Genomic DNA, 15,186 nt, shown 5'->3' with positions numbered 1-15,186 from the left:
GGCAACCTCACGTCCAGCCGCGACCTACTCCGAGTTCCTCAAAGCGTACCAGTCATGCCTGGAGGTGGCCACAATCCGCTGGCACAAATGCTAGGAGACACCACAAATACTCCATCACACTCCCCAAAGCCTAAAAACTGAACTGAATAACTCCCTGGTGTCATACAACTGCGCAGACATGCAATGCCTTCCCTCAAACTCTGTTTGTTCGCAACCTCCAAATCCGTCTCCCTCTACGGCTTATGGCTTCCCTACCAATGCTTAGCTGCAGGCTTCTTTCTCACAGTACAGACAACCACAACACTTCCCGTGGTATTCTGTAGCTCAAAAATAAATTGGGGGTCTGGGGGCAACGCCCCTAGCGGGGTTGAGGGGCAGCGCCCCAGCGGGGTCAAGGGGCAGTGCCCTCGCCGCCAACACCAATTTACAACCTTCAGAACCCCACGAAAGTCCATGGCGCGCATCATTTATGTGATATTTTATGATGTCAAAACCCTTCGTCTACACTCCAATATTTTCAGTGTCCAGGCTCCAGATGTCATCGAATCATTTTTCAATCTGTCGTCGTTTTTTTTTTTAGGCACTATAATGTCCCCGATGGCACCCCGGCCATACAACCTCCCTGTATGTCAACAACAGCACTGGCACCTCCGATCGTGCGGCTGCTTGGTCTACCTGTGGCGGTCGTTTTGCCCTTACGTGGCTGTGTGGATTGTGCGGGCTTGGTCTCTTTTTTTTTTTCTTTTCCCTTTTGCGGCTGTTGCGCGTTGGTGTGCGTAACCCTTGCTGTGCGTGTTGATTGGGCCGTGCGGTGCGTGTTCGGGCCGTGCGGGGCGTCTTCCTCCTCCTCTATCCCTTGCTGTGCGGCGGTGTTCGGTGTTGTGCGGTGTGCGGCGTTTTAACCTTGCGCGGTGGTGTCTTCATGCGGCGCTTTATATTTTTCGCGGCCTTCGGTGGCTCCCACCACACGGTGGTGCCACCGTCAGTGGTTCCACCGCACGATGGTTCCACCGCACGGTGGCTCCACCGTCGGTGGTCCCACCGCACGATGGTTCCACCGCACGGTGGCTCCACCGTCGGTGGTTCCATCGTACGGTGATGCCACCTTCAGTGGGCCCACCGTACGGTGGCCTTTTTCTCTCTTTTTTTTTTTTTTTTTTTGTGTCCCTTACGATCGCTGTCGTACGATCGTGCGATTTTTGTTCTCTTTTTTTTTTTTTTTCTGTCCCTTACGATCGCTGTCGTACGACCGTGCGATTTTTTTTCTCTTTTTTTTTTGGTAAGTTGTCTAAAGAGTCTTCGGCTCGGGTCCCCTGTCTCTGGGATCGCCCTTCATCCTTCTCGGTTTTCCTCGCCCAAAAGTCTCTTGCTTTAGTCCTGTGCCTCTCAAGTCGCTTGCCCGGCCTCTTAGGTCCCCTTCCATCCTCTTGGGTCCCCCTTCGGGCTCTCGGGTGTCCGTCCGGCCTCTCGGGTCCCCTGCGCGCTTCGCGTGATAGGGCTTCAATTTAAACCTATTGGTGGCAAGTTTATTTTCCATGGCCATCCGAAGACCTGGAACCACAAATTCTACAGGGACCATGGTCTCCTTCCCGTACATAAGAAGAAGAACAATAAATATTTTGAAGACTGCGGTCTTCCACACAAGGTTCCAATCGTTGCCAACACTCTTCGAATTATCTACGTCGCTAGGGTTTGGGGTGTCTCCCTTCCAATATTCTTTGTATTCCGGCAGGTACACCTCTGTTGGTTGCTCTGGTTCCTCTACTTCAAGCCTGTAGCTTTGGAACATTTCGTAATCTTCCATCTGCCAGTGGAAGAGCCCGTTAAGTGAGCATCTCTCATCTTCAGAACATCCCTCCAATTCAAGCACCCCTTCATTGTTCGGCTCCATCGCGTTCTTGCCCTTGCTTTCATCGGGACCCCCTTCCCCTTTATTAGAGTCCTCCGAGTCCGAGTCGAAAGAGGCGAGCTCTTCGCCAACATCTTGGGTGTGTAGGTCAATGGTATATTTCCGCCCTCCCTTCTCCATGGAAAGTGTATTTTTCTTCCAATTGTGGTTTACCCTCGCGTTGATCAACCACACTCTCCCCAGGATGGCGTCATAGCCTTTCTTCTTCGAGGGAATAACCACGAAATCTAACAAGAATGGTTGCGTACCAATTGTCACTTGCTGGGCCATCAACAGGCCGAGTGGCTTAATGCCGTGTTGGTCCGCTCCCACCAGGTTGAATGTGGGTGGCCACAGGGTGGGCTTCCCCAGCCACTTCCATGTTTCTTCTGGTAGTACATTCACCCCAGATCCTCCGTCCACAATGGTGTCCTTCAGAATGGTCCCACGGATACCCATTTCTACCACAGCTGGGTGTCTACCATTGCTCACGGCTAGTAACATCGGGTCAGTCGAAGGGCTGACGGAAACCTCCACCTGTGGTGTGCTCTTCGAAGGGCTGACGGAAACCTCCACCTGTGGTGTACTCTTCGAAGCGGTGGCGGGAACCCCTACCTGTGGTGCACTCGACGATGCGGTGGCGGGAACCCCTACCTGTGGTGCACTCGATAATGCGGTGCTTTGCACATTGGTGAGGATGGCAGTCCTCAATTGTGGCATAGAGTCTAGAAGGTCTTTTACCTTTATCGGCACCTCCATCTGCAAGATTTGCCCAATGATGTTATTTTTTGCTTCCGTACGGGGTGATGTACTCGCCACCTCGTTGTCCCGTCGTTCGGTCGTCATCTCACGTTCAATATTGGCCTTTGCCTCCCGTAATCTCTCCTTCTCCATACGGGGGTCGGGATAAGTGGCTTTTTTCGTCTGGGCGCAGGTGATTGCCAGTACTTCTTTCTCACCAGTCTTCTCAGCCTTCTCAATGTTGAGGAGATTAACCCCTGCCTGTGGGCAATTTGCGTCCTCATGGTCACCTGGCCCACACCAACGGCAGAGGTGCTGAGGGGTGGCTTCCTTCGTGCAATCACGGGCGAAGTGCCCCCACTGATTACAGGCCCTACATTGGATAATTGGCCGGCCCTTGGTGTCATACTGGATACGGCTTCCGTTATTGGTATTGTTGCTATTCCTTCTGCCGCCGCCGCATCTGTTGTCCCGGTATCCTCCAGATGATGCCGTTGTGTTGGTATGTTGGCCGGTACCTGCTGGTGCGGATGTTGTGGCCTGCTTCGTGAACAGCACCTGGTTCATTTGCGTACCTCGGGTTTTCATGTTGTATGGGCACTCCTTGGTGGAGTGTCCCATCACTTGGCAAATCTCGCAGAATGCCTTCTCTTGGCAAGTACCCTTTGTGTGCCCTTCCTCTTTGCACTCAGTGCACCATATGTCCCCTTCGTTCCGACCAGTGCTTCTCATTATTTTGAATTCCTTTCTCATTCGCTCCATGTCTTTCTGGAGCGCTTGCACCCGTTTGCCAGCCTCGTCGTCGCTGCTGCTTTCCTGTGAAGAGTCATTGTCCTCGGATGAGGATTTATTACTTTTCTTCTTCTTTGATGTTTTGTGTTCGCTCTCCAGGTCCATCGCCCTATTATAAGCGTCGTCATATGACGTCGGGGGTACAATTTTCATCTTCCTCCATAGGGAGGATTTCAACCCTTCAACGAACCATCGTTTCTTCAATCCATCTGCAGGTTGGCTTTCCATTTTACCCAAGAGTTCTTTCAGCCTTTGACTGTATGCCCGTACTGTCTCCCTAGTACCTTGTTTGGTACTGTATATCTCTGTTACAATTTCATTGTCATCACGGAGCAACCGAAACTCCCCCGTGAATTCCTTCTGTAGATTGGCCCATGTGGCCACTTTTTGCTTGTCCACATCGGAGTACCAATCTATGGCAACTCCTCGTAATGTGGCTGGGAACTGCTGTACCCAGTCATCTTGGTCTGTTACTCCGTTGGCGGACCAAATGGTTTCACATGTACGACAGTGCCGTAAGGGGTCTTCCTTGCCCTCCCCTGTGAACTTTGGCAATTTTTGTTTACTTGCCATCCCACCGCTAGGTCTCGCTCCTCTAATTCCTTGTGTGCTTGTACCTAGCGATCCTCCGCCTCCTGCAACTGAACCTCCACTCGTGGGTCCTCCGGAAAAAGTTGCTGACACCGAACCAAACAAATTACCTCCTGTACGGTACCCTTGTGCTCCCTCGGCACCTTCGGTCGTACCGTCACCTTCCGGTGTCTCCCTTCGCTTGGTTGTCTCCCTCTGGTTGTCCTCTGAAATGGACAAATTCTTTAGCAAGTCTCTAGTAGCGTCAATCAGGTTTAGACTTCGCCTTGTTTGTTCCACCAACTCTTCGCGGCTTCTTACCCTACGGTGGTATTCTAGCGAACTGTAGAGTTCTCCTTCGGCACCCTCCGTGACTCCTTCTGGCAGCCCTACAACAATGTAGACAGTGTAGTTCTCTCCGTCTATCTCTGCCTCCGCAACCTCCGTGACACCTCCTGGGTTCCCTTCGGGTAACCCCTCGGCCAGTCGTCCCTCGGCAAGCTGCCTTAGCCTACGCCTTTGTTCTATCTGCTGTCTGAGATTCAACACGGTTTGTGCCACTTCCCATTCGTCACTCTGTATCTTTTTATTTTTGTCCTTATTTAGTCTATTGGGCATAAGTCACTTCCATACACAGCAAACACACGCCATGTACACAAAAAAACTTTTACTATTTTTATTTTTATTTTGCCTTTCGGCCACAATTTATATCAGCACTGTGTCGGGATTATTACAAGGTTCAATTTCCTCCTGGCCTGGCGCCATCTCTTTCCGTTTCCCGTCGGCTGTTCTCTTCGTGGCGTTGCAGGATTTGTTGTCGTCGCTCTTCCTGGGCAATCTCCTCCAGGCGGGCCTGTTGTGCCAGCGATGCCTGTGCAAGCAACCGGGGGAGGTGGTTCATCAACCGGTTTACTGTCGGGCTAACCTCCAGCGCTGTCCACACGACACTTGGTGGGATTTCTGCCTCCGCCGCTTCTCGTCGAACGTATGTCTGAATGGCTACCTGGAGCAAAATTGAAAATTCTCGTGTTGCCGTGTCTTCTCCTGTGTAAAGTTCTGTCCGCGCGTCGTCGGCCTCCAGGTTTACTTCACCAACGGGTAGGCCCATTGTGTCTGTGCGCCATCCGTGTCTTCCGTTCCCGAGTTCGTCTAGGCAACGGCGCCAAATGTTTGCCCTCTCGGGTAAACGGTTAAATGCAAAACGTAAATGCACAGAACATAATGGAAATATATTAAATAACCAGCCTATATATTAATTCCACAGTCCATGTACAATAAGTGCTTATAACATTACATCTGACACGACTAACATGATCCTACTTCGAAGAAAAGGTACACAATATATAATACCCGAAGGGGTACGACACAACCGTTGCGACTCCAACTACCTACCCGTCGGCTAACTAACTGACCGTCGTAACTCATTATTACCGACGACAACATAAACATAATATAACAACATAACATAATGATTATTCCCGGCAACATGGACCTTTTTACTCGATTCGCCACCGCTACTGCTCTCCCCGTCAGAATCTTCATCATCGTCAGATGAATATCTATTACTTTTCTTCTTCCTTGATGTTTTGTATTCGCTTTCTAGATCCATCGCCCTGTTATAGGCGTCGTCATATGACGTTGGGGGTACAATCTTCATTTTTTTCCGTAGGGAGGATTTCAATCCTTCCACAAACCATCGTTTTTTTAAGCCCTCAACCGGCTGGCTCTCCATTTTACCCAAGAGTTCTTTCAGCCTCCGACTGTATGCCCGTACTGTCTCCTTAGTACCTTGCTTGGTACTGTATATCTCTGTTACAATTTCGTTGTCATCACGAAGCAACCGAAACTCCTCCGTGAATTCCTTCTGTAGGGTAGCCCATGTGGTCACTTTTTGCTTATCTACATCGGAGTACCAATCTATGGCGACTCCACGTAACGTGGCTGGAAACTGTTGTACCCAGTCATCCTGGTCTGTTACTCCGTTGGCAGACCAAATGGTTTCACATGTACGGCAGTGCCGTAAGGGGTCTTCCTTGCCGTCCCCTGTGAACTTTGGTAATTTTTGTTTGCTCGCCATCCCTGGTCGTCTTCCTGGAGGCGGTTGTGTCTGCATCTGTGGCCCTGCGCTGCTACCTCCAGTGGTGTTGGTGGCGTGTCCTGGAGGTACGATGTCTTACCTGTCGCGTGTGGCACCTACACCCGTACTGTTGCCCTCCCCTTCGCTCTGACACGCTCCTACTCCTTCCTCCCGTTGGTGATCTTCACTCCGTGGCGTAAGGGATAAGTTCCTAAACTGATCCCGAGTCTCCTCGACTAAATTGTGCCATAACCTTGTTTCTTCTAGAAATTCTTCGTGGCTCCGCGTCCTACGATGATCTGGCGACGCGTAGAAATTTCCGTTGGCCTCTGCACCTTCCATGACACCTCCTTGGTTCCCCTCGGGCCCCCCTTCGGCAGGTCGTCCTTCGGCAAGTTGCCTCAGCCTCCGTCTACGTTCTACTTGCTGCTCCAGAATCAAAGCCTTCTGCGCGGCCTCCCAGTCGTTCGTTTCTGGTTTTCTATTTCTATCTTTATTCAATAGGTTTGGCATTAATTGTCGCACATTTCCATAACTCTCAATTCTTAAATCAAAACATGTCTTTATTAATTCATCTGATCAAGTACAACTCATGTCAATGACACTTTTATTTGAAAATAAGAAGTTCACGGGTCAATTCCCTCCTGGCCTGGCACCATCTCTTTCCGTTTCTCGTCGGCTGTTCTCTTCGTAGCGTTGCAGGATTTGTTGTCGTCGCTCTTCCTGGGCAATCTCCTCCAGGTGGGCCTGCTGTGCCAGCGATGCCTGTGCAAGCAACCGGGGGAGGTGGTTCATCAACCGGTTTACTGTCGGGCTAACCTCCAGCGCTGTCCACACGGCACTTGGTGGGATGTCTGCCTCCGCCGCTTCTCGTCGAACGTATGTCTGAATGGCTACCTGGAGCAAAATTGAAAACTCTCGCATTGCCGTGTCTTCTCCTGTGTAAAGTTCTGTCCGTGCGTCGTCGGCCTCCGGGTTTACTTCACCAACGGGTAGGCCCATTGTGTCTGTGCGCCATCTGTGTCTTCCCTTCCCGAGTTCGTCTAGGCAACGGCACCAAATGTTTGCCCTCTCAGGTGAATAGCTTAAGACATAAAGAACATAACGCAGAATAATGTCGTAAATAGCAGACAAAGTATATCGGATCTTCTATTCATCAATAAGTGTCCTTTACAAGTTACATTCCGAAGTATTAAAGGTTACCGAGGGGGTGCGAGCGCCAACCATCGCACCGCAACTTCCACCCCTCGGTTGCCAACTAACCAAAACAATTACATATAATTAACTAATGTTATTCCCGTGTACAATAATGCCACCAACACACTTGCCCAACACGAGGGTACCTCTAATAGCTTCCACAACCTCCCTTAGTCACCTGTGATTTTTCTGCTAAACATTCCCTGCTGTCTGAAGCAGTACGAAATTAATACTTAGATGCAGTTACCACTTGCTACGTCCAGAGATGTACTCCCACCAATACGTCTATAATAGAAAATTTACCCTTCGGTACGCCCAGCTAATTCAGATTTCAAATCTTCTGTAAGCACTGTTCAAGCTGCTATAACAATCTCAGAAATTTCAGCTAGAAGAAATACCTGGAAACTGCATTGTCTTCACTGTTGTTTCAGACCACCAAATCAACTTCATTGACACTCCAATATCATTTAGTTTTGAAAAGACTCTCCAAACCTGGTCTTTCACAGGCATAGAAAGTGTCACACCTGAGGGATTTCGTCCCTAAATGCCAAGAGAATTACTCGATTTCTCCAGAAACCTAGCTTCACAATTTCCAAGAAAACAATTCCCAAGATGCTTTTTCCAGCATTCAATGCACACATTTATTACTTCATTTTGGCTCCAATCCCAATGCATCATGAATGTGGGATAAATGTAGAATAGAATAAAATATTATTATCCCCTTATGTCTCCAAAAGAAGGGGTACATTTAATATTTTCTTTTTTAACATTAGCTTCAGCATTAAATAACCCCTTAAGTTAAATAATTAAATTTAACTTTAGAAACTTTTGATTTTTGCCTGAATAATTCATTTCTTCATAAAAAATGCAATCCAGGCGAATGAATAAATGCACCAAAATGAAGTTGATCAAAATCCTACCAAAATTTACCCGACACTGTGCCCAAACTAACTTACTATAAATAGTAAGTTCTTGGAAACCCTGTCAAATCAACTCTATTTGGCCCGAAACTGAATTTGCCTGGACCAAATCCAACATAGATCCCTGCAAAGTCCTGGTTAGCCCTCGGGACCATCACCAAAAGGGCTAACGACAAATCGCCAGATAACTGGTAAAAAGGGGACATTACAATCCCATGGTCCCAAGTCAACCTAGAAGATTTGTAGCATCATCTATTTAAAGCACTATCCTGCAAGGTACCGACACAAGGGCCTCTTGAAAACCTCCTATAAGAAGAGCAATAAAAAACTACATACACTTAGTCAACTCCTCAGAGAATTTCTCTTCGAAAGAACCAAACCAATGCACCATAAAAGTAAACTCCAAGAAAACCAACATTGTTTCTCTTATTCCCAATAGTTGTTATGCAAACCAAAGTGATCCTAGGGTTCCAAATCAATCCCAAGAAAGAACCACCATGCCGATGCAATGCCACTCTGATCATAACTATGAAACCATCATGCCCAAATTGCAGTCTCCTCTCTTGGAAGCCCAAAAAGTAATCATCATCAAGTCCCAGGTTGAAATACTTGAGAGGGCTGAAATCGATACCATGAAACATATCCTGCCAAGTCATCTCAATGAAGTCCATATTTGCAACCCACTGGCAAACCTGATCTTGGGCAACAGAAAGAAAAATCTGCTCGAAGATGAAGCAGGTCAATCACTGTCACATGATTGGTTTAGAAGGTGTCAGCAAAAAAAACTCTATAATTTGCCAGCCAGAAATACCTCTATGGTCATAAACTGATAATATCCCAACAAAACTTAATCTCTAATTGTCAAAAGGATGATTCCAAACACACCAACACACCCAACCCACTGCAATCAATAAAGCATCATTTACAGATGTGTACCATCTCTATGAAGTATCTGAAGTGACCGTCTCACCAGAGGGGATGCAATAAATAAATGAACTCTGTCTAGTAAAACTCTCACAAACAGCTGCCCTAACATCTGCCAAAGCTCAAAATCAATCTGCTCATAACAAAAATGTCACCATAACCAACGTGGAAATGTAAGGGCAGTGGTCTACAATCTAAACCTCACTGAAAACATAGGAAATGTGAATATGGAAATAGCTGAAAAGTCGTCTCCTATGATCAAATCATCTCTATTAACCAGCCCCAACCATAAATTACTCAACTATCAGTCTAAAGAAACCATCCAACTCATCTGTGTCATGAACTGTAGTCCTATGAAAACTGATTGGAAAGTGGATAGCAGTAACAACACTGAAATTTGGCCCACAACTCCAATCTTGACTCAACACCACATTGCTAGAAACTGCACCTAGGTTTCAAATCCTATGATTGACTCCAATCTCATCACTAGAAATAGAAAGACCTCCATCATCCAGCTCAAGGAGTGGATTGTCATAAGTCAAATCAGCATCTAAAAGGTCTGACCTACAACCAATTGTAGAAAACCTGCCCTCAAACTAATAGATCTGCTCAAAAATCCTCAAAGAAGGCTGCCATATGCACACTAAAGCTGAATTATGATGGAAACTGACACCCAAAGAGATGAGTTTTCATCCAAATCCCCCAATTCTTCCAGAAGTTGGCGTTCCTGGAAGCCTAAAGCTGCTGAAACCCTCATGCAAGCTGCTGATCTGAAAATGGAGATGTAAGAATGAGAGCAAATGATATGCTAATTGTTTTTTATGAGCTCCCAAGAAGTTCACCCTATTTGAGAGTTACTATTTGGCCTTTTAAAACTTAAAATAGCCTTGAGGGTCTATTTCCTCATTGAAAATTTGGCCCCCTTTTAAAAACAACTTGAATTGCTAGGATGGGGTGCACTTTCCACTATTCATCTTTATGTTTTTCAGTTACTATTCACATAAGGCCAACATTAGAATTTCAATTTTAATCATAGATATAAGTCTCAAATACCAAACTGGAAGACCTGTGAAACTCCCAAACTGAATCTCAAAAACCCGAGTTGGGTCCCAAACCATCCTGGTGACCTACGGGACCCCAATAGTAGGTCAACCTCCACCAAAAATCTGAGAGGCCTAAGGAAGGGACATTACATCCTTGAGCCTACGATTGTATTCATGTATGTTCTCATGCTTCCCTTGTTTGGTATTGTAGATTTCAACAATAATTTCATTATCATACCTCAAGAGTTTAAATTCCTCCTAGAATGCCTTCTTCAGGCTATCCTACGATTCCATGTGTTTCTCTTCTAGTTTTGAGAACCAACCGATGGCTATTCCCCACAACGTTGCAAGAAATGCCCTCAACCAATAGTCTTTATCTAACTAACCGCTTGCCATCCAAATGGTTTTGCACGTCTTGCAATGCTACGTAGGATCCTCTAACCCATTCCCTGTGAACTTCGGCAGTTTTTACCTATCCACAATTGGACAAGTTGGAGGAGTCACCATCTTTCTCGCCTTCTTACTACCTTGTGTGTCAGACTTGGGTGGATTGTTTCGACCGCTACTTTTCGGTGCTTTCCATCACTACTCTCGGCCACTCATGCATCCTCTACACGTCCACCTTTAGCATCCCCAACACTCTGGCTACTTCTAGGCTCTAACTCGTCCCTATGCTCCCTTTGTTCGAGGGTTTGCAATTCAGATCCTCCAATTCTCAATTGCCCTAAGATAGATAGTCGACAGGATATGTCTACGAGTTCAAGATTTCCCTCTTCATACGCCTCGTCCAACATTGACTGTACAGACAAACTGTTTGATCGTACAACTGGATTTTTCTCAAATGTTTCTCGTAATATTCTTCTTTGTTCTCTTTCTTCTAAAATCCGTAAAGATCTCCTGATTGCTTGGTCTTGACCACCTTGTGGCCTCTTCCCACCTTTATTGGGATCTAAGGGCATGAATCACTCAATTTGACTCGAAAATCGTTTAAGGCAACGACACCAAATGTTTACTGCTATATTTGATAAATTAAATACAAGAAGTAACAATAAAAATGCTAATGCATACCAAATACAGGAGTAAAAAACATCTTTATTTAGCACATGGAATTATTACAGAGAAGACTGAAGATGGTCAGCCAAGGATTACAATTGATCCGACTCTACCATACTACCTTCTTTGACATACACAATATATTTAAAGAACCCGATGGTTTCCAAGAGGAACACAACCGTCAACCAACCGACGCTTATAGCTACCCAATAGTGACAACAACTTAATTTGGATGATTAATATATTGTCGGATAACCAATGTTATCAAATATAACAATAGGCATTGTACGCTAACTACAGAAGAGGATGGCTATTAAAAAATAGGGAAAAATTTTAAAATATAGAAAATTTCAGACATTCATATGATAGCATTCATACGACAATCATAATATACATCATAGTACCTTAACACGTAATATTGGAGTTCAAGTGATATTTTCATCGCATTCATTGACAAAAGTCAATGACAAAACAGTAAAAACATGACATTATTTTGTGTCTATTTTCTTTTGTTCTTCCTTTTTGTGTAGGATTGGTTGTCATTGATCCCAAAGTAATGTCAAGAAGGGCTTTGTTGTCTAAGCATAATATCATTGATGTATGGACAAGATTGTTAGAAGTTTGTCATTGATGTCAAAGAAAAGATCCAAGTATGTGGTGCCACAATGTCATCAAGATTGCGTATAAGTTTGTGGAGTGAGAACTTATATAGTTAATGGGAAGTATTCTTGTGAAGACTGATTCTTGAAACAAGTCAAGCTTATTCTGAAAATATAACTACAGATGGAAATCATTCATTTATGATACAAGGAGGACTATATTTATTAGGAATCTTCCATTTGATGTTAAGGATGAGGAACCATATTTGCTACTCGTTGGAACTGCACCTATGTGTCTGGTGTTGAACCTTTTCAGGTTATAAGAGATCATGAACAAGTATGGAAAAGACATTACGTATGATTGAGAACATGGATGTTGCTAATCTAGTTCTAAAGAGGAAAGACTAGAAGTCTTAGGTGGTGTAAGGCTCAACCTGATTCAAATGAAAGACCAAGATCTGATGTGACTCCAAGAGCTCAAGCAGCAGTGGTTGACAGTGATTAATACACATAAGGTTAATAACTAAGGATTATAGTATAATATCAACAACTCCTTTATAAGGAGGAAAAAATATTTATGAAACAAAGCATCTAATTATTATGTGGACAGCAATTTATAATAGAGCAGCAACTACCCTTGTTAAGATGAAGCAATTTATGTTAAAAATTAAGTTTATATTTAATTATGGTAGTAGCATATGAAATTGTGGAGCAGTAATACATATGTGTTGGCCAACCTATAATACGTATGCTGGCCGATCTATAATATATATGCTGGCCAGCCATGATATTTATTGCACTTTGTCTAACTGAAGGCTGACCACTCTCATATGCTTGATGCCCCACTTTAAGAAGATTATAATAAGTCAAAATTAAATGCTTTATGCTGGCCAACCTTGGGAGAATTAAAATCAGTCTTAAAACAATTTAATTTAATGTTTAATGAGGCTGACCCCAAGAGAGGTCACCTCTCTTGATGCAGCCAATCCCTCATAATGAGCACTTATAAACTGATATGTTTTGAAAGGATGCATGTAATGTCCCCTACTAGGTTTAGGCCTGTTTTAACTATAATTAATCTATTTCCATATATTTTGACTTAGACTAACTTGAGTAGGAGACAAATCTATCTTAACATGAATCAAATCAGTGTCATTCCCAGTTCAATCAGTAATTTAAGTTACCATTTCTATATATATTTATATTTATTTTCAGATAATATTATAATATATATTTTACTGCAGAGCAATTCTTATGAAGTATTATAATAATTATAATCATTATATTATTTTCTATAACCATATTATTATTAAGTTCTTTCTGATTATGCAATTTAATATTGTTATTGGTCTGATCAAATCTTATATATGTGTGTAAATCAAATTATATTCCCTACAATATAAATTATTAACACTGCCATTTTCTAATACTCTAATCATTAGTCTACCTAGTAGCTGCAATGGCAGACAGATCTGACATGCGTCAGATCTGGTCTGCCACTGTATTTGAGATAAGTATGGCTGCCTTACGTATTATAGTCTATATTAACATTACTATTAAATAGTACTATTAAATCCTGTATAAAAATATTATAGGTTGTATATATATTAAGCACATCCCCGTGTATACCACCAAGAACAAAGATGTTATAATAACAGTTCTGATCTGATCGGGACCGAACTTGCAGACTATTCCCCAGTTCGATCCAAATGGATGCAAATAGATAACAAAAACCATATTCCATCTTTTCCAAATGGATTGGATAGTTTTAATATAGGATGGGTAAAGACACGTCTCTTGTCTCTTGGCAACCGTTGGTCATTGCCCATTTAATTTGTTTCCTTTGTCTATTCTTAATCGCATTATTTCATATATTGGCAAATCAGTTAGATGCCCACTTAATGGTGATTAATCATGATCGTATCCTTCCATGTAATGTCCCCCGATCTTCACAATTATATATTTATTATTTTAAATATATAAATTGTGTTTACAATTAAAAATATGTAAATTATGTTTATAATTTATAATATATAAATTATGTTTATAATAATATTAATTTATTTTTTATTTGAATATTTCAAGAATATTATTATTAATAAATATTAATTAATAATAATATTTAATAAATAAATAAGTATTCAAAGATATGCAATGGGGATGGGGCCCCCTACTGTGTCCCCACTGGTTCATAGCTCCAGTCAAAAGCTATTCAGGCTTCGGTCAATTACCGATCAAAAATAATAATAATAAGTATTTAATACCTTCAAATTATCATTCGTTAACAGATATTATATTAATTAATAATAATAATTGCTTCGTTTAGGTTATAAATCAATTATCAAGGAGGGGACATGAATGCATCTATTGATGAAGTCGCCTCCTTTGGTGAAGGTATATAAAGAGTTTTGTGGAATGCGGTGAAGAGCGTGTAATTAAAATGAAATATTGTATGATGCAACAACAGATATAGTAGAGATAAATATTAAAGCAGTGACTAATGAGCAGAAGCAATAATATATTAAAAGCAGCAATTAATATAATAAACAGCAGTGATGGTAAAAGGGAATAGATGCACCTCTTGAATGAAGAGGTATGAAAGAATGGTATAAAGAGATAGTAGAGTGTGGAAGATAAAGAAATATATATTTTATACACCAACAGATTTATAACAGCAGTTTTGTGTGAAGAAGATATAACAACAGATCTAAAGAAGATTTAAAGAGATTTATAAGGCATATGTGAGCAGATTTGTGAAATGTGTATGAATAGCAGAAATGAGAAGTTATTACAGCAGATTTATATTACTTCTGTGAGCAGATTTATGAGATTAAATTAATCTCATCTTAAGGGCAATCCTATGCAAGTTGTATGAAATTTGTTTGTAGTAATTTTGAAGAAGATCTTGAGCAGGTTTATGAAGCATTATTGTTCAACATAGTTTGCCCTCATTCATATTCTATTGTAAAGAGATCAAAGGTTGGAGCCTTACTGCAAAAAGATCGGAGACTCTTTCTTGATTGGTGTTCGGCGATAAGGGGATTGGTGTCTCCTATGGGTTGGTACCTATGAAGCTTGTAAGAAGATAAATATAAAAACAATAATTTGTAGTGATTTCCTTTTGTAAGGGTTTTCACGTAAATCGTGTGTGCATTTTGTGTTCACTATTGTTAGATCTTTCTTGTGTGGATACTTTTGATTCATGATTTGTGCTTGCTAAACTTTAAAGTGAAAATTGCAGTGTGGATACTTTAGATCTTTCCTGATTTAAGCTTTGTGACTGCTAAACTTTTTAGTGTCTCATAATTTAAATCTTTTTGTCCTCTTTCCAATGAGCTATAATATTCAGGTGCCCAATAAATTATTTTAATTAAAATGACAA

The 15,186-nt window shown here is 42.8% G+C and overlaps 1 protein-coding gene across 4 annotated transcripts in view; it reads right to left on the bottom strand.

Moving 5' to 3' along the window:
- Nucleotides 1-15,186, bottom strand: part of LOC131051352 (protein ACCUMULATION AND REPLICATION OF CHLOROPLASTS 3, chloroplastic) — a 190,711-nt gene that overhangs the window by 45,200 nt on the left and 130,325 nt on the right. The gene's annotated exons all lie outside the window — the stretch shown is intronic.

The sequence above is a fragment of the Cryptomeria japonica genome, chromosome 11 (assembly GCF_030272615.1).
Source record: "Cryptomeria japonica chromosome 11, Sugi_1.0, whole genome shotgun sequence".
Classification (NCBI taxonomy): domain Eukaryota; kingdom Viridiplantae; phylum Streptophyta; class Pinopsida; order Cupressales; family Cupressaceae; genus Cryptomeria; species Cryptomeria japonica.
Note: the sequence above shows the minus strand (reverse complement) of the source record. Positions and strands in the feature narration are given on the sequence as shown.